Consider the following 20,083-nt stretch of genomic DNA (forward strand, 5'->3'; position numbering starts at 1 on the left):
CGGTATACCTCGGTGGCGCGCGACCACCGCGTTGCTAGGCTTGACACCTGCGGGACCCAAGGAGCAGGCATCCTCTTTGGGTTGACACCGACTGCAGCTGCACGACTACATGCCCCCGTCTGTGTGATGCACCAGGCACATCAGCGACTAGTGTGGAGGGTGACCCTGCATCCCGATCCACCACAGGCGGAGGTCCCACCACTGTCTGACCCCTCAGTGCAGGTGTTGCGGACAGAGGAGTGTCCACATCAGAATCACTCACCCCTGACGTATGGACCTGATGCACATCCAACTCGACATGGCCGTCAGAGTGGTCATCTGGGCTGGACTCATTGCCAGCCAAAGACAAGATGGTCTGTAGCACACATGGGTTCTCGTGGTCTACCACCCCACAACCCCCACTTGTGCCGGGTTGTGGTTGTTATAACAACCCTGTGCCTGGCATGACAACACCATCCTCTGGCTCCATTGCGTCATCATCTGAAAAGTGGAGAGAAAACAAACATTAGTAAACATGTTAGAAGCACATAACACACTCACACATGGACATCACACAGACAGCCAACACATGAAGCATGCATGTCACACACAAAAGAGAACCTGCCATGCACGCCTGGTCAATTTGACATTGCTTCAGTGAGTACACATGTAGGACAGTGTTACATGGCTCAGAAGTGGGGTGATACAGTGCAGAACATGTGTACGTTACTCACTTTCTACATGAACAAGAACTTCATGATGTGTATCAAAAAACATGAAGGCAGTGCAGGGGCAAGTTCAGGCATCACGTGCAATGTGCATGCATTGGGTTGCATGGCTACAAGCAAACCCCCCCCCCCGAGTGAAAATGCAGGGATGCGTTGCATGGTAGTAAAAGGGTGACCAGAGACCTGTGTATTGGCAGACAGTGTTGACTAGCATCAATGGGATCATCTGAGTCAACTGACAACACAGCAGATGAGGATGGGACAGTAAGCAGGAGACATGACAAACCCTCAGTAGTATACCCATGTGTGCAAAAGCCACTACACCAGTTGGACAGAGTCAATGGCCATGAAACTGGGGGAGGACTGTGCCCCACCCGAAACATGTGTTTGATGCAGGACTGGGCCAGAGTGGGCATGGGATGGCTGAAGAAATGCCATGAAATTCTGATCATCCTGGACACGTAATACAATGATCATCCAGTCAAAGACACATAGGGGCATGCATGGAATGCACATGGAGCATGAATGGGCACTCATGTCCCTGCGGAGCGTTTGCGATCTGCACAGTCCAAGTGAGACACCCTGCATGAAGGGCAGAGGACGTACCCCAATACATGTGTCTGGCAGGTTGGCTGGTGGAAGTTAGCATGTACACAGGAGGCTTGAACAGGCCAATGCAGTATGCCAAAATGATGCACACCAGTGCTATGGTGGAATTGGGGTGCAGGGGTGGTGGAGGGGCAAGGGGGCATGCCTACACGGAGTACCCGCATGCAGTCAGAGGACACATGCACGTCAGTCATGCAATGACATATTCCCAGTGATGAGAGGAAAGATACCCCTGGGTACATGCAGAAGGGCCAGTGAGCTGGAACATGGACAGGAGGGGCATCTGGGTGACTAGCATGTGATTAGGTTGCAAGTGTGGTGATGAGGACAGTCCCCGCCTGCTCTACATTTCCACCATCCTGCACAGCATGCACGCATCAGTGAGGCATTGCATGACTAGCACATGAGAATCATCTACCCATAGCATGTAGTGGCAGTCAAGCACAACACATCACACAGGTAAATCACACATGGGCTGGACATACACGCAACAACACTCACTGGACAGGGCATCAAAGTCCTGCATCTCTCCCACTCCTTCGACCAATTTGTCTGGTATAAACTCCGCTATGAGTGCCTCGTGCGGAGTGAGGTCATCCTCCTCAGGCGGTGGCCCAACGCCAGTCACCAGAATCATGTTGTAATTTGAGGCACGTTTGGCCTTAGTGCTGCGTTTGAGGTCATCCCAACGTTTCTTGCACTCGGCACCTGTGCGCACCTCATGGCTGAATGCACTCACATTATCTGCGACATGCTTCCGGTGGATATTCCGATGGGCAGCTGTAGTTTTACAATTCGGCCCCACTAGCATGTCATGGCTGTAGACCCGCACGTAGTCCACAAGGGAGTCCAGTTCCTGCACACAGAAAGTCCAGAAGAGAGCCAGTAATAATAATCGGGAAGCACTGTTAGAGTATTCATTAAAAACCAAGAAAGATGACAAGGTGGTGTTTGTTAGCACTTTCAACTCACTATCTAATAAAGTAAATGCTATAGTGAAGAGAAATTGGCATATACTAGAAGGTGGCAAGTGTCCTCTGGATCGACCACTGTGTGCATTCAAGAGAGGGGGGTAACATTAAAGATATTGTCACCAAGAATGATGTATATATCAGGAAAGAACAGCCGACATTAACTGAGGCATGGGGTGCAGCCAAACCAACAGGACATGTCACATGCGGTACATGCATATGTTGCAGTTCCACTAAGAGGTCCAAAGAAGTCGATCTGGGTCTCCGAAACTCTTGGAAACAGTTGCAGTTCACAAACTGCAACTCCAAAATGGTGGTGTATGCAGTATGGTGCCCATGTCAGAAGTTATACATAGGTAAAACAGAGACAAGGGTTAAAATCATAATTTCAGAACATAAAAGTTGTATTAGAAATTGAACATTAACAGCGCGTATGGTTGGGCTCTTTTTGGCAATGGAAAATACACCAGAATCTTTGACATGGACCGTCCTGGCACAAGTACCGCTGATAGGAGACGGATCCTTGAGCAAGAAGAAATGATATAACAAAGAACAATGGTTGATATATTTGTGCAACAGCATAGACAAAGGCCTGAACGAGATGATAGATTGGTCATCAGTCTGAGAAGACATAGCTGTGGTCGATATGTTTAAAAACATATGTTTTCAAGAGGGTAATCTTGTACAGTAATGTTGGAGCAGTCATTACCATTCTTTGTTTATATAATAAGGCTGACCAGTAATCGGTAACTTGTTACAGATTATGCGCTAACAACAATTCGGACTTAGAACTTTGATAGTCACACTTTGTAACTGGGCTAACAATTGCGAAATGCAGAATATGTCAAATATAGAAAGAACATGCAATTTTTCTTTGCACAATTAAGTATTAAATATGCAATCTGGTTAGCGTTTGTCATTTTTCGATTAGTTCAGAAGAGATAAAAAGCTTCCCCATAGTGTTAGCTGTGACACGAGCATGTAATTATGTAACTCACCATTATATTGCACTCCGTGGCATTAACTTTATGAGTTGAGAACTACGGTCGGGACTGCCATCGATTATGTCTATGTATGAGGAGAAATGGCTGACACCAGAAGGCCATTTGGAATCATCTTCGACATACTAGTGTTCAAACAGGAAGAGGAGTGGAATAGAACCATCGCGTCCGGTTGATGCCATGAAAATAAAAGTAGGACTAATTCCCACTCCAGCGAAGACAATAGCTGTGGTAGAACATTCAAAGACGTGCGGAACGGTGTCTCAAACAAAACAAAGGTGAGCGAGTTAAGCAGAGCCCGTTTGCGGATATTTTTAAGAGCGCGAGTTGCATTAGGACGCTCACGATGGCTATGCAATAATAAAAAACGCTAGGAGGTGGGGCTCTATAAGTTATAAATACTGTTGTTATTTTGCCTCTCTAGAATTGCGCGATGTAAGAGTGAAAGTGCTGCACGCCCTGGTCATACATGCGATTCGCGAACCGTCTCAAGGAAAGGGAGGGACTCTCTACATTCAGGAAAGATGTTTTTCACCAGGAAGTGCAACCTGTGCACTTTTTTCAGGTACGAGCCAAGATTAATATGCTGTACCTGTATGAAAGGAAAAAGTAGCACCGTGCATGAAGGGGCATAGTTCTAATGGTTTTAAAATACATGGAAACACGTTTGAGTCGCAGTATCTAATACAGCTTTTTACAACACTCGTGTATCTTTGTAAGGAAGTTAGATGGTCCAGTTATAGAACTTTGTGGACCACTTTGAGTATGAATTACAATTTTATTTGTACTTTTAGAGTAATGACTATACGAAATGTGGTGCTTTGTTAAACAAGAAGGGAAGTCTTATTGCAACTGCAGGTTTTTTTTTTAAATTACATGTTTGGGGGTATAAACATTCCCTTCCATCAGCAATAAATCATTAAAAGACCATTGATTCACTCAGGACCTCTGACTGATCATAAGTATGCTAAATGGATACATTTTCTCCTTGTTCCCATAGAACCGGTTCCTAATAATAAGGAATTCCACTTGACCCATTGTATCTGTATTACTCGAATAAATGTGGTAAGCCTGGTCAAGATTATTCATTCATTTTGATTAGAAGTTACTAAATTAATATTTATGTAATTTGACTCATATATAGGGTTGTGCTATTTCCATAGGTCCCTGTTGTAATAAACAGGTCAGCCCTGATAGAGGACTGTCAGCGGCACGCATACAAAGGAAGACGGATGTCTACCAAGCTCATTTCTATGACACATTGTAAAATTCCCCTGAAGAATTTCCCGCACAGAATGGTTGTGATTTATTTATGGGAATGAAACATGTTGGGATTGTTGTCACTGTGATATTAATTATGACAGCAGTATTTACTTACTGATAACTTTGTACTTGATGCTAAGCAATTTTCAATTGAGTCTACTAAAATCGAGTACCCTAGACACAAGTACTGATTGAATGTGACTAAGTGCTAGTTTGAAGTGTTACGTGTCATTTTTTAGATGGTCATCCCTTGGATGGGCATTATTTTATGGGTTTTCATAAATTGAATGTTCTTGTTAGGATTTTCATGTATGTTATTCATCTTTCGTAGGTTTATGGGGAGGGCTCCAACACATTTACTTCGATGTTCGTGATTGTAAAACTCATAGTGGTGTTTATTTATCTTTCTAAATACATATGAGATTTTGTGTATATGTAGGTGTTTCACTTTTTTTCTCGCTATGTGTTTACTAATGATTAAATGAATTTGCTGTATTTCTGTTGATTTTATCAATTATTTTTTTTTAAAAATTAATAAAAATTCTTTTAGAGTTTATATTTATAAAATTGAATCTGAGTGTGGTAATCTCCATACGTAGTGGTAGAGTGTCTCTCTGTTTGTGTGGTTTTAACAGTCCCTGCAGTGGGTCGAACCCTGAAATAGGGGCCCTTGACCTTAGGGGTGATAGCAAAAAGAGGTGTCAAGACTTTTTGGAAATATAGTTGGTTTTTTCAAGGGGCGTAGTCTTGTCCTCTGTTAAAAATAATCCCCAGATCCTTTTTTAGTTGACTAATGGCTGAAGAAATGCCATGAAGTGTTGATCATCCTGGACACGTACTACAATGATCATCCAGTCAAAGACACATAGGGGCATGCATGGAATGCACATGGCGCATGAATGGGCACTCAGGTCTCTGCGGAGCATCTGCCATCTGCACAGTCCAAGTGAGACACCCTGCATGAAGGGCAGAGGATGGTCCCCAATGCATGTGTCTGGCAGGCTGGCTGGTGGAAGTTAGCATGTACACAGGAGGCTTGAACAGGAAAATGCTGTATGCCAAAATGATGCACAGCATTGCTTTGGTGGAATTGGGGTGCAGGGGTGGTGGAGGGGCAAGGGGGCATGCCTACACGGAGAACCCGCATGCAGTCAGAGGACACATGCACGTCAGTCATGCAATGACATAGTCCCAGTGCTGAGAGGAATGATACCCCTGGGTACATGCAGAAGGGCCAGTGAGCTGGCAAATGGACAGGAGGGGCATCTGGGTGACTAGCATGTGAGTAGGGTGCAAGTGTGGTGATGAGGACAGTCCCCGTCTGCTCTACATGTCCACCTTCCTGCACAGCATGCACGCATCAGTGAGGCATTGCATGACTAGCACATGAGAACCATCTACACATAGCATTTAGTGGCAGTCAAGCACAAAACATCACACAGGTAAATCACACATGGGCTTGACATACACGCAACAACACTCACTGGACAGGGCATCAAAGTCCTACATCTCTCCCACTCCTTCGACCAATTCTTCTGGTATGAACTCCGCTACGAGTGCCTCGTGCGGAGTGAGGTCATCCTCCTCAGGTGGTGGCCCACCGCCAGTCACCAGAGTCATGTTGTAATTTGAGGCACGCTTGTCCTTAGTGCTGCGTTTGAGGTCATCCCAACGCTTCTTGCACTCGGCAGCTGTGCGCACCTTAAGGCCGAATGCACTCACATTATCCGTGACATGCTTCCAGTGGGTATTCTGATGGGCAGCCGTAGTTTTACAATTCAGCCCCACTAGCATGTCATGGCTGTGGGCCCGCACGTAGTCCACAAGGGAGTCCAGTTCCTGCACCCAGAAAGGTTTCTTCCTTGACGTGCAGGAGGCTGTGGCTGTGTCTGGGGTCCCAGCCTGTGTGCAGATGCAACCTTCCTCCTCTTGGATAGTGGCGCGGACCCTGGCTGGCGATTGCCGCCCTGATCAGTATGGCCAGTGGCACCGGAGGATTGAACCAAGGGAGTGGCAGGTGGTAGGACGACCGAAGGCATGACTTGCATCAGTGGCTGCTGGGTGCCCTGGAATGGACCCTGCGCAGCAACATCCGCTGTGCCAGGGTCATTGACCGCGACTGTCCTGGTTGGTAGACTCACAACCGGGGTGTTGTTGGCTACATCTGCCCCTGCACTTGCCAACACCCGGCTGGTTGGGGCAGCAGATGACATCACTGCCCCAGGGACACGTGTCTCGGTCAGGGCAGCCCTGTGTGCACCTACGGTGTTCCTCCTGACCTGCTGGAAATCCTCCATGGACTCTTCAAGTGCCAACGCAGCCTGCGCTGGCAGACCCTGAGCCTGGGTGGTGGTGACCACAGCTGCATCTGCAGCTACCACTACCCTTGGGCCCGTGGCAGTCGATGAAACGGACTGCCGGGTCACACGGGCGCCAGTGCCAGATGCAAGTACTGCATCTCCCAGAGCCGCAGGGGGTGGTGGCATGACTGCACCAACATGTGGCACAACATCATCACGAGCTGCCACACCCCTGCCTATTCCCCCTCTGCAGCCACCCTGGACACCCTGGAGTCCTTCTACTCCCTGGTCACCCGGGACACACCCCGGCCACGTCCCTGACCATGCCTGCCACGAGGAGTACGCCCAGCTGAGGCACCGCTCACCTTTGGTGGCCTCCCAACCATGGCACAGATGGAGTAGTGCCGGCACAGATGGAGAAGTGCCAGTGGGAGGTGTACACGACAATTGTCCTGGGCAATGGGGGTGAAGGGGGTGGGATACAAGATGTTATAAGCACCCCTGCACCTGCACGGCTGTATGTGACCCCGGTGATGAACTGACAGGTCACGCAATGCTCAGGCACCCCAAAACTGCAGTAAATCCGTGCACGCACCCCGGTAGCCCAAGTCTGTGGAATTAACCTCCCGCAGTACGCGGTGGCACCCAGGGACATGAAAAACACGTACGCGTGGGACACTCAGGCTACTATGACCTCAAAAACGGGTACGCGATACACAGGGGCCCCCGCAGTAGGAAAAATAGCGTGCGCGACTCACCGTCAGACTAGCATGATAATGAAAAACATGCATAGCCAATACCCACGCCAAAAGAAGAGATAGGTCCTTGATCCACTGCGAAGTATTGATGGTGCACAAAACAACACGAAGTAGCAACACACACATCGGTCTCCACGAAAGGCACGTACACCGAACTGCTGGACCTGCTCACCTTTAAACCGTGCTGAGGGAAATGCATGCGCGCGTCACATCACTTATGCGCTTAGGCCTTTCCTCGGATTACATGTATTAACATGCAGACGTGCTGTTTTGTCATGGGCAGAATCACTATGCACCCGTCACGAGGGAAACGCCCGCGCATGTAACGTCACAGACGCGTTTACGCACGAAGGGCCTTTGCTCGAATTACACGCTGATGTGCAGTTTTTTCACGTGCCAAATCACTCCAATCAAGATGTCCACGCGACAACACAAGGAAGACCACACTCATGCCCAGAAGGCCATTTTCCTGCCTCCCAGAGCCCCGAGCATGCTCCCAACTGCCATCTGCTGCTGCCTGCCTGCCTGCAAAACACCTGCCCTGCTCTTTGGTGCCTGCACGTCAGCCATTTGCAGGGGTCCAGTTGCTGTGACCACCCCTGATGGAACAGAAGACTCCCGACTGTGATGCAATCGCTCAACAGCCCAGCCCCAGGACCCATTTGCCCACCCACACATGCCTCGGCGGTTGGCATGTTGGACACAACACCATCTGGCACCAGTGGCAACCCCCCAGCAGGGAGGCAGAGGGCTACCAGCTTCAGTGCAAATGAAGTTGGTATCCTGGTGGAGCAAGTTCTGAGGCAGTATGATGCCCTCTTTGGAAGTTCGCGCGCCGACTATGAAGGACGGAAGAGGATCTGGATGGACATCGTGGCTGCCATCAACGTGGAGGAGGTGGCAGCCCGCGACATCAAACACGTCCGGAAGCGCTGGGAGGACTTCAGGTCCAGGACCCTCAACAGGGCCTGGCGCCTCTTGAAGTCAACGGATGCTGAGGGGTACCGGGTCCGCCTAACGAACATTCAGATGAGGGTCATGCAATGTATACGCCCAGCGCTCCACGTCCAGGTCCTTGAGAGGCAGACCCATCTGGAATTGAGCAGTAAGTGTACGTGTGTAGTGATTGGACGCTGTGCATGTTGAGGTGTGGCAGGAGTGTGCAGGTTGCACTTATGTCTTTGTAGGGCCATGTATGTATGTGTATGTACGGGGACGTGAGCCTGCCACATGTGTGTCCTCTCATGTGTGAGACACATTGATGGTGTATGTGTTGGTAAGCATGCTGGCCAAATGCAGGTGTGGGTGCACACATTTTGAATTTCTGTGTATGTAATGTGGCATGGTTGTGGTGTCACACATGGATACTGGTTCCACCTGCATGTATCTGCACTATGTACATGTGCATGTTTGTGTATATGACAAGCGTGCAACTGTGATACACCATGGATGCATGTGACACTGACATATAGGAGGCTGATGGCGAGATGTTACATGGATGGCGATGTTATCACTGCGACAGGTGGTGGAGATCTATAGGTGCATGTATGTCTGGTGGCGTGTGTGCATGTGTTCAGCACTCCCCGTGTTGCATGTGATGTCAGGCTCACCTTCGGCTACTCATGCTATTGTTTGTGTATGGATGGTGCTGCCTTGTGCAACATTCCTGTTGTTTTGCACATGTGCGTGAGTTGAAATGACATGTGTGTTGGGGTGTGTAATGCCCTGTCTGAAGTTTGCGACTGCCACTCATCTGCAACTGTCATGTGTGTATCAGACCATTGTACATTGCCCTGATGCCTGTGTTCTGTCTCTCCCTGTCTGCAGTGTCAACTGATGAAGAGGGTGGGGACGGTGCTGTGGAGCACAGCGGCAGTGATCCCACCGCCAGCTGGAGACGCAAGGCCCAGCTCCCTTCCCAGGTTGACATCTCTTAGGGGAGTGAGGAGTCTGGTGCCGGATCCGCGGCTGCAGCTGCCGGGGGTAGGTCCAAGAGGCAGAGGTCAGAGGTGGACTCCTCGGCGGCAGAAGGGTCAGCTGAGACCCCACAGGGGCCTACGGACCAAGATGGCACAGAGTCATCCAGGTTGGTGGAGGGTTTGGTTGAGGAGGAGGCCGTGGAAGTCACACACACGAGGCCTGGAGGGGGGGATTCCAGTGGTGCAGTCCAGGGGCGGGGACAGGAGGCAGCACAGGCCACCTCGGAGGTGCCTGTGTGTAATCCTGTCCCCGATCCTGCGACTGCATCATCCGGTGCCAGCAGGGATGCCTTCGTCCAGACCCATTTTCAGGGAGGGGATAGCCGCACAACGACTGGCCTTCCTCTCCCTGCGGATGTGGCAATCCGGGACCGTGTTCTGCCTGTCCTGACTGGGGTGGCGTTGTATGTTCGTGACATTCGGGATGACATGCAGGGTTCTCGTGAGGACAAAGCACGTCCTTTCGATTGCCTCGAAGACCGCATCGACTGGCTAGGAGGGATCACCGGTGCTGGGTTCCTCTGTGTGCTGGAGCTTCTACTGACCCCCTCCTCAACTGAACCCCCTATGCACCAGTCGTCCTCCGTACCATCTTCCTGCCCAAGTGTCACCCGGGCACCCTGTGGAGCTGGCCCTGACCCAGCAGCCAGGCTGGTGGATGAGACATCCCTGCCACAGTCGGGAGTCGGAGGTCCACCCGGGGTGGCCACCACAACAACTGGACCCGAGCAGGAGGAGGATGTGCAGGCATCACAAAGCAGGGGACATGCACGGCAGCAGCAGGCTCAAGGTGGGAGCGATGATGGCTCGGGGACATCAACATCAGAGAGGCAGGCATCAGCCAGAGGGCAGTAGGACCCTGGATTGGGAGTGTCTTCCGTGTGGCAGCGGTTGGGCCAGGCCATAGATGCGGAGCAGTGGCGGGCGGAAGAGGCACGGCTCACTATGGTCAGGGCGGAGAACTCCATGCGCAGGATGCTGAGGCGGGCTGAGTGCCTCAAGGGAATTCGCAGGGATTTGGAGGTGAACATGGCGTTATCCCTGCAAGACCTCGGGGATAGTGAACAGGCCCGCCTCCACGACATTGAACAGGAGTTCGATGATGCCCTGGCCCAGGACATCAACAAGTTAGCCGTTGGACTTGCCCGCCACCATTGTATATAGTTATATAGTTCATTAGTGTTAAGTTTCCTTTCTTTTTTCTTTAATGTGGGGCGCATGGACTATGCCCCACATTTTTGTATATAGTTATTTATTAGGTAGGCTTTTTGGTAGGTTTCATTTATATCGTTGGGCTCATGGACCCTGGATTTGTAATTTGTATATAGTTGGACAGTGGATTTATCATCATTTTTTTTTCTCACCATGGAGCAATGGATTTTACTTATTTCTTTCCCTTTGGATTTGCTTTGTTGGACGGAGACTTTCGACACATTTTCATTTGGATTTTTTGGGTTTTTGATTTCATATTTTTTCTCATTTTGAAACATGCAGCATTTTATTTATTATTTACATTTTTGTGTGTTTTCATTTGATTCACGGCATTTGTGTTTAATACATTTTTGTTTCATACTTCAATGTGTGGTATTCTCTCATTGGTTTCATGCATGTCACGATGTGGCTTTTACATTCCCTGGCACCCATTGTGTGTGTGTGACCGACATGTGTTGATGTACATACATGCCATTTGGGTTTTTTCATGTAATGGCCATTTCAATGTGGGGTGTATGTAATACTTGGTTGGTTCTTTGGGCAGGGGTGGCGTGCAGTGGGATTTGGTTGGCCATGAGGGCCATGATTGTGGATCATGATAACGTGTTGTGGGGGGGACATGAGTCGGGGCCTGCTGGCAGGTGCCCATCACTGCTGGGTGGGTGAGTGGGTGGGGGGACACGAGTGGGGGCCTGCTGGCAGGTGCCCATCACTGCTGGGTGGGTGAATGGGTGGGGTGGACATGTGTTGGGGCCTGCTGGCAGGTGCCCATCACTGCTAGGTGGGTGAGTGGGTGGGGGAACATGAGTCGGGGCCTGCTGGCATGTGCCCATCACTGCTGGGTGGGTGAGTAGGTGGGGGGGACATGTGTCGGGGCCTGCTGGCTGGTGCCCGTCACTGCTGGCTGGGTGAGTGGGTGGGGAGAATATGAGTCGGGGCCTGCTGGCAGGTGCCCATCACTTCTGGGTGGGTGAGTGGGTGGGGGGACATGAGTCGAGGCCTGCTGGCAGGTGCCCATCACTGCTGGGTGGGTGAGTGGGTGGGGGGACATGAGTCGGGGCCTGCTGGCAGGTGCCCATCACTGCTGGGTGGGTGAGTGGGTGGGGGGATATGTGTGGGGGCCGCTGGCAGGTGCCCGTCACTGCTGGGTGGGTGAGTGGGTGGGGGGATATGTGTCGGGGCCTGCTGGCAGGTGCCCGTCGCTGCTAGGTGGGTGAGTGGGTGGGGGGACATGTGTCGGGGCCTGCTGGCTGGTGCCCATCACTGCTGGCTGGGTGAGTGGGTGGGAGGGGACATGAGTCGGGGCCTACTGGCAGGTGCCCATCACTGCTGGGTGGGTGAGTGGGTGGGGGGACATGAGTCGAGGCCTGCTGGCAGGTGCCCATCACTGCTGGGTGGGTGAGTGGATGGGGGGACATGAGTCGGGGCCTACTGGCAGGTGCCCATCACTGCTGGGTGGGTGAGTGGGTGGGGGGATATGTGTTGGGGCCTGCTGGCAGGTGCCCGTCACTGCTGGGTGGGTGGGTGAGTGGGTGGGGGGACATGAGTCTGGGCCTGCTGGCAGGTGCCCATCACTGCTGGCTGGGTGAGTGGGTGGGGGGACATGAGTCGGGGCCTGCTGGCTGGTGCCCGTCACTGCTGGTTGGATGAGTGGGTGGGGAGAATATGAGTCGGGGCCTGCTGGCAGGTGCCCATCACTGCTGGGTGGGTGGGTGAGTGGGTGGGGGGACATGAGTCGAGGCCTGCTGGCAGGTGCCCATCACTGCTGGGTGGGTGAGTGGGTGGGGGGACATGAGTCGGGGCCTGCTGGCAGGTGCCCATCACTGCTGGGTGGGTGAGTGGGTGGGGGGGATATGTGTCGGGGCCGCTGGCAGGTGCCCGTCACTGCTGGCTGGGTGAGTGGGTGGGGGGGACATGAGTCGGGGCCTGCTGGCAGGTGCCCATCACTGCTGGGTGGGTGAGTGGATGGGGGGACATGAGTCGAGGCCTGCTGGCAGGTGCCCATCACTGCTGGGTGGGTGAGTGGGTGGGGGGACATGAGTCGGGGCCTGCTGGCAGGTGCCCATCACTGCTGGGTGGGTGAGTGGGTGGGGGGATATGTGTCGGGGCCTGCTGGCAGGTGCCCGTCACTGCTGGGTGGGTGAGTGGGTGGGGGGACATGAGTCTGGGCCTGCTGGCAGATGCCCGTCACTGCTGGGTGGGTGAGTGGGTGGGGGGACATGAGTCGGGGCCTTCTGGCAGGTGCCCATCACTGCTGGGTGGGTGAGTGGGTGGGGGGAACATGAGTCGGGGCCTGCTAGCAGGTGCCCGTCACTGCTGAGTGGGTAGGGGTGCAGGGGGACATGTGTCGGTGCTCCCTTGTGAATGGTGACTTGTGGGCTGGCTGGGGGGCATGGGGAGGGTGGATGGCCTGCCTGTGTGGCATGGCCAGGGGTGCAGGATAGTCCCCTGTGTTGTGGGCTGCCTGCAGGCCCTGGGGAGGGGGGGGAGGGCTCACCTGGTACGACACACACTGCCAATTCGCGTTGGGGCACCCCAGGAATACACGCACCCCGCTCGCCCAGCAAAATCGTGTGTGGAACTCCACGCACACCCCTCACTATACACGTAGCCCGCTGCCTAAGGCCTATAGCGTGTATGACTTCCCACGCACCCCCAGGATACACATACCCTGCTCGCACAGGGCCTATCGCGTGTGAAACTCCCCGCGTACCCCACAAATACACGTACCCTGCTCGTACAGGGCCTATCACGTGTGAAACTCCCCGCGCACCCCCCAAATACACGTACCCTGCTCGCGCTAGGCCTATAGCATGTGAAACTCCCCGCGTACCCCCCATATACACGTACCCTGCTCACGCTAGGCCTATCACGTGAGAAACTCCCCGCGTACCCCCCAAATACACGTACCCTGCTCGCACTAGGCCTATCGCGTGTGAAACTCCCAGCGTACCCCACAAATACACGTACCCTGCTCGCGTAAGGCATATCGCATGTGAAACTCCCCACGTACCCCACAAATACACGTACCATGCTCGCACAGGGCCTATCGCATGTGACACTTCCCGCGAACCCCCAAAATTCACCCAGTCTGCCCATCAACCCTCCCCATGCCCCACAGGCACCACATACCACCCTCCCCACGCCCCACAGGCAGCCCACACCACATGGGTGACGTTTTCCACGCAAATTACCTGGCGCGAGCGGGGTACGTGTATTCCGAGGGGTGCACGTGGAGTTTTACACGCTATTGTCCTAGCGCGAGCGGGGTACGTGTATTCTGGGGCATGTGCAGGGAGTTTTACACGCTATTGGCCTAGCGCGAGCGGCGTACGTGTATTCTGGGGTGTGCGGGGGAGTTTTGCACGCGTTTTCGTGGTTGGGGGCTGTATGCTGGTCCACTGGCCTTGCGCCTGGTACTGGATTTGTGCGATTTCTTTGACGCATGGGGCGGGGTTGGGGGCGTAACTGGCGCTGCTGCAGGGTCGCTGCGCCAATCTGTGCCGCGGCTGGTTATGGATGTGTGATTCCATGAATACGCTGTGCAGCCTAAATGGGTTTTGGCGCACGCGGCTGGCGTAGACTGCCGCACGCGCACTCTGTGCACCAGCCGCGTGCGCCACTTGTGCACCGAATTCTATGAAGTACCACCATAATGTGTTTGTGTGCTGGATTTTGAACTTGTGCAGTGTTCATATGGCATGATAAAACAATTTAAGATACCCCCTGAGTTTTTGGGTAGTGTCGCTGTTGTCCCCATCTGACAGCGCACATACGCACAGTCCGCGGACATCAAAATCACTAGCTGGGGATTCAGTATGTTCTATGTTACATGTATATAAAGTCAGGGATATTTTGGTTAAGTTGTGCTACTAAAAACCTATGAAATTCAGTAAAACAACTTTGTTAAAGGGACGTTATGGTTAAGTTCTGCTACCAAAAACCTATGAAAGTCAGAAAAAAAACTTTGTTAAAGGAACGTATGGTTCCAAGTGAAAACAAAAAACCCCTGAAATTCACCAGTTATGGTAAGCTAAGCAACCATAACTCGCCACACCACTGTGCACTGCTAAGAATAACACCCAGGACATCAAAGATGACATCACAAATGTCATTGATGACATCACTGATGACATCAGATGTGCATTTACTTTTCATGAAAAGTGTGTACAAAGGATTGTTATTATAATGTTCACAAAAAAGTGTCAAGGGTCATTGGAATAAATATCATGAGCTACTTAAGCAATGCATTGATATAAATAGCATTCTATTATGAAGTTCTATACAGTGTACTAAGCTATTCATGTAGAAACATAGGCATTGTGTGCAGCATACATGATGGAGGTGCAATATTCATAATATTGCCATGTTGAACAGTGAAATGATAACTGCTTTCTTATTAGAGATTTGCGTACTGTGAAAATGTAATAAGTAGCTAATGAAACCCACTTACTGTATAATTGCATTATTACAGACAAAACACAAAGAGACAACAACACATACAAATATGAGTATATACAGGGAAAGTGAAGTAAGCAAAAAAGCAGCAGTAGTAGCAGAATGTGTTTATAACCTAACTGATCATCTTAATGCAGAGAAATGATTGCTCTATTTCAAAGCGGCTACTTCCCCTATGTATATGTATTATATGATGTGATACGACCCTAAGGAAAGTAGTGTGAGTACAATGTATACACATATGAGCATATACAGGTCAAGTACAGTAATAAAAAACAACAGAACTATCAGAAAGTGCTGATAACCCTACTGATTATCTGCATGCACAGAGAGCATTGCTGTCTTTCAAGCTTGTACCTTCCCCTATGTACATGTTTCATATGATGTGACTGGACCCTAAGGCAATTACTGTAAGAACATACTTGAAGGATAAGTCTCCAAATTTAGTACTTTTTAAATTTTTACATTTTTACTTCCTGACTGTTACTGAAAAAAACCATGTGGCCTAGAAATGTCAGTAAAGGAAAAAAGGGGGAGCCAGACATGTGATGTCATCAGTGATGTCATCAATGACATTTGTGATGTCATCTTTGATGTCCTGGATGTTAGTCTTAGCAGTGCACGGTGGTGGCGCGAGTTATGGTTGCTTAGCTTACCATAACTGGCGTGGAGTTTTACATGCTATTGGCCTAGCGCGAGCGGGGTACGTGTATTCGGAGGGGTGAGCGTGGAGTTTTACACGCTATTGTCCTAGCGCGAGCGAGGTACGTGTATTCTGGGGCATGTGCGGGGAGTTTTACACGCTATTGGCCTAGCGCGAGCGGCGTACGTGTATTCTGGGGTGTGCGAGGGAGTTTTGCACGCGTTTTCGTGGTTGGGGGCTGTATGCTGGTCCACTGGCCTTTGCGCCTGGTACTGGATTTGTGCGATTTCTTTGACGCATGGGGCGGGGTTAGGGGCGTAACTGGCGCTGCTGCAGGGTCGCTGCGCCAATCTGTGCCACGGCTGGTTATGGATGTGTGATTCCATGAATATACTGTGCAGCCTAAATGGGTTTTGGCGCACGCGGCTGGCGTAGACTGCCGCACGCGCACTCTGTGCACCAGCCGCGTGCGCCACTTGTGCACCGAATTCTATGAATTACCACCATAATGTGTTTGTGTGCTGGATTTTGAACTTGTGCAGTGTTCATATGGCATGATAAAACAATTTAAGATACCCCCTGAGTTTTTGGGTAGTGTCGCTGTTGTCCCCATCCGACAGCGCACATACGCACAGTCCGCGGACATCAAAATCACTAGCTGGGGATTCAGTATGTTCTATGTTACATATATATAAAGTCAGGGATATTTTGGTTAAGTTGTGCTACTAAAAACCTATGAAATTCAGTAAAATAACTTTGTTAAAGGGACGTTATGGTTAAGTTCTGCTACCAAAAACCTATGAAAGTCAGAAAAAAAACTTTGTTAAAGGAACGTATGGTTCCAAGTAAAAACAAAAAACCCCTGAAATTCACCAGTTATGGTAAGCTAAGCAACCATAACTCGCCCCCCCACTGTGCACTGCTAAGAATAACACCCAGGACATCAAAGATCACATCACAAATGTCATTGATGACATCACTGATGACATCAGATGTGCATTTACTTTTCATGAAAAGTGTGTACAAAGGATTGTTATTATAATGTTCACAAAAAAGTGTCAAGGGTCATTGGAATAAATATCATGAGCTACTTAGTGCATTAAGCAATGCATTGATATAAATAGCATTCTATTATGAAGTTCTATACAGTGTACTAAGCTACACATGTAGAAACATAGGCATTGTGTGCAGCATACATGATGGAGGTGCAATATTCATAATATTGCCATGTTGAACAGTGAAATGATAACTGCTTTCTTATTAGAGATTTGCGTACTGTGAAAATGTAATAAGTAGCTAATGAAACCCACTTACTATATAATTGCATTATTACAGACAAAACACAAAGAGACAACAACACATACAAATATGAGTATATACAGGGAAAGTGAAGTAAGCAAAAAAGCAGCAGTAGTAGCAGAATGTGTTTATAACCTAACTGATCATCTTAATGCAGAGAAATGATTGCTCTATTTCAAAGCGGCTACTTCCCCTATGTATATGTATTATATGATGTGATACGACCCTAAGGAAAGTAGTGTGAGTACAATGTATACACATATGAGCATATACAGGTCAAGTACAGTAATAAAAAACAACAGAACTATCAGAAAGTGCTGATAACCCTACTGATTATCTGCATGCACAGAGAGCATTGCTGTCTTTCAAGCTTGTACCTTCCCCTATGTACATGTTTCATATGATGTGACTGGACCCTAAGGCAATTACTGTAAGAACATACTTGAAGGATAATTCTACAAATTTAGTACCTTTTAAATTTTTACTTCCTGACTGTTACTGAAAAAAAACCATGTGGCCTAGATATGTCAGTAAAGGAAAAAAGGGGGAGCCAGACATGTGATGTCATCAGTGATGTCATCAATGACATTTGTGAAAAAAGGGGGAGCCAGACATGTGATGTCATCAGTGATGTCATCAATGACATTTGTGATGTCATCTTTGATGTCCTGGGTGTTAGTCTTAGCAGTGCACGGTGGTGATGCGAGTTATGGTTGCTTAGCTTACCATAACTGGCGAATTTCAGAGGTTTTTCGGTTTTACTTGGAATCTTAACGTCCCTTTAACAACTTTTTTTCTGAATTTCATAGGTTTTTGGTAGCGCAATTTAACCATAATGTCCCTTTACCAAAGGTTTTTTACTGAATATGTATATATACAAAACACTAAAGAAATATGATTGTGATGTAAGGCCAAAAAATGATCTCAAATTGCGATTCTCAGAACACAATGGGTTGCATTAAAATCTCTATAGCAGCTTATTCCATGCATATAGTTTTCACTGTGCTGTCAAAATCTGCCAAGAACGCTCCATTGTAAATGCTGTTGTTAATGTTATTTTCCCTGTTATGTTCTCTAATCTTGGGCTAGGTTGCAAAGCAACCTAGGGATCAGTGCTGACATTTCGTTGGAGGCACAGGGCCTGATTCACAGAAGCATATTATAAAGGCACAATCCCATTGGAAATCGCTCTGCAAATCAGGCCCACGATGTCCCAGTTAATAATTGTAGTCTTCACTAGCAATTATTTTAGGAATGTGTAATTTCAGCAGGGAGGCTGGCTCTGAACAAACTGTTTACCTCTTCCCTGACAGGATAATCCCGTCTTCTGCCCGGAGCTGGGTCCCTGCAGACTTCTCTTCAACCCAGCCTGTTCCAACGTGGCACATCAACAATCGGAAGCACCCGTACAAAGGACCCTTCAGGACTAAATGCCTTCCGGTTGGCAGCTTATTCACAAAATGACATTTCCTTTTTCACCAGACAAACTTAATCCTACTGTTCTGTCGAATTTCAGGAAGACGTTTGTTGAAAGTGGAAATAAACAGTGAAATGAGCATTGTTATACGTATTGTTATCAGACAGTGCCTGTCTTAAATTCCATGCAAGAATGTTGCTTGATTTTATCCGGTGCCTCACATACACCTCATGTGTTAGAGGCCAGTGATGATTGCCATTTATGTCATAAAGTTGCATTCTATATGGTCGTTCTTGTTTTCACTTCACACACCACTCTATCGTAGTTTTGAACAGTGAATCAAAAAGCAATGGCATTAAATCAATGAAAAGTGAATTTATTTTGTTTTATTTTCTTCCATATGTCATGCTACGACATCGATGAAAAGCGACTATATGTGTGTAAACGCGTTTCTAATTTTTCCATAAAGTCTTTCTCCATTTGTCTCTGCCTCCCAACTCTAACTTTCTGGAGTTTTCTATTTCTTTCGTTCACCACGCCCTCCCCCCGTATTTGTATCCGTCTGTCTGTCCTTCTTTATACACACCGATATACAGGGTCACTACGGCTCTTTTATGTATTCTCATGTTTTTATTGAAATTTTACTGCAGAACAACAAAAGGAAAACCACTTCTCTATGTGCATTAAAAATTCAAATGTAACAGAGAATCGTCTGCTCCATCAAGGTTATGGTGCATGATAAAGCCCTTGGACCTGAAATGTGAGAGTAGAGTAAGCCATTGAAGCTAACAAGCAATAAATGTCTCAGCGCCAACAAGTAGCCATTCCTGGAGGTTCACCTCCAGTTCAGAGCCACTGAACAATGCACTGTGGGTATGCAAATCAGCTGAAAAGCATGCACTTCTGATCCTGAAACCTGTCTTTTTCTTATTGGCCAGCACTATTTAAGTCATCATATTATCCACCCCAAGGCTTTGAGCTCTGAAGGATGCAAGGATTTGTTCTGTGTGTGCATATATATTACAGGGCCTGCAGTAGCGGCCCAGTAGTTATGGTTAAGTTGCTCAACCCATAGGGTGAGCACTTTTTGGGCAGCTTATAACTTCGCCCCCGTGGATGAACCCTCGCGAAACCTTGCACAAAAGATATTTGCCCCGTCAGATTGATTTTCCGAAATTTGGAGCGGTTTCGTCAAGGGGGGCAAAGTTATAGTGGGGTCCCAAAATGTGTGGATTTTCCCAGAGATGCAATGAGAAAACTGTTTTGCTCACGTCTAGAGCCCAAACCGCTTGACGGATTTTCACCAAAACCAGGGGCTTGATCCCTAAAGCATGCATTTGTAAATTTGGTGTAAATCCATCCAGTAGTTCTTTTTAAAACAGGCAAAAAGTAGGTAAATCAAATTAGTGATATCTGGGTTCGGTCAGCTGACTCACTTCCCTGTTCGGTCCGCGGATTGGCCTTCG

The 20,083-nt window shown here is 49.1% G+C and overlaps 1 protein-coding gene across 5 annotated transcripts in view; it reads left to right on the top strand.

The window, feature by feature from the left end:
- CDK14 (cyclin dependent kinase 14) overlaps positions 1-19,100 on the top strand; it is a 2,372,392-nt gene extending 2,353,292 nt beyond the window's left edge. For all 5 annotated transcript variants that reach the window (XM_069648415.1, XM_069648417.1, XM_069648419.1 and 2 more), the window contains one exon: positions 18,514-19,100. The gene's annotated coding sequence lies outside the window, so the exon portion shown is untranslated. The remainder of the gene's footprint in view (positions 1-18,513) is intronic.
- Positions 19,101-20,083: the final 983 nt, after the last annotated feature.

The sequence above is a fragment of the Ambystoma mexicanum genome, chromosome 2q (assembly GCF_040938575.1).
Source record: "Ambystoma mexicanum isolate Mex_15411 chromosome 2q, UKY_AmexF1_1, whole genome shotgun sequence".
Taxonomy (NCBI): domain Eukaryota; kingdom Metazoa; phylum Chordata; class Amphibia; order Caudata; family Ambystomatidae; genus Ambystoma; species Ambystoma mexicanum.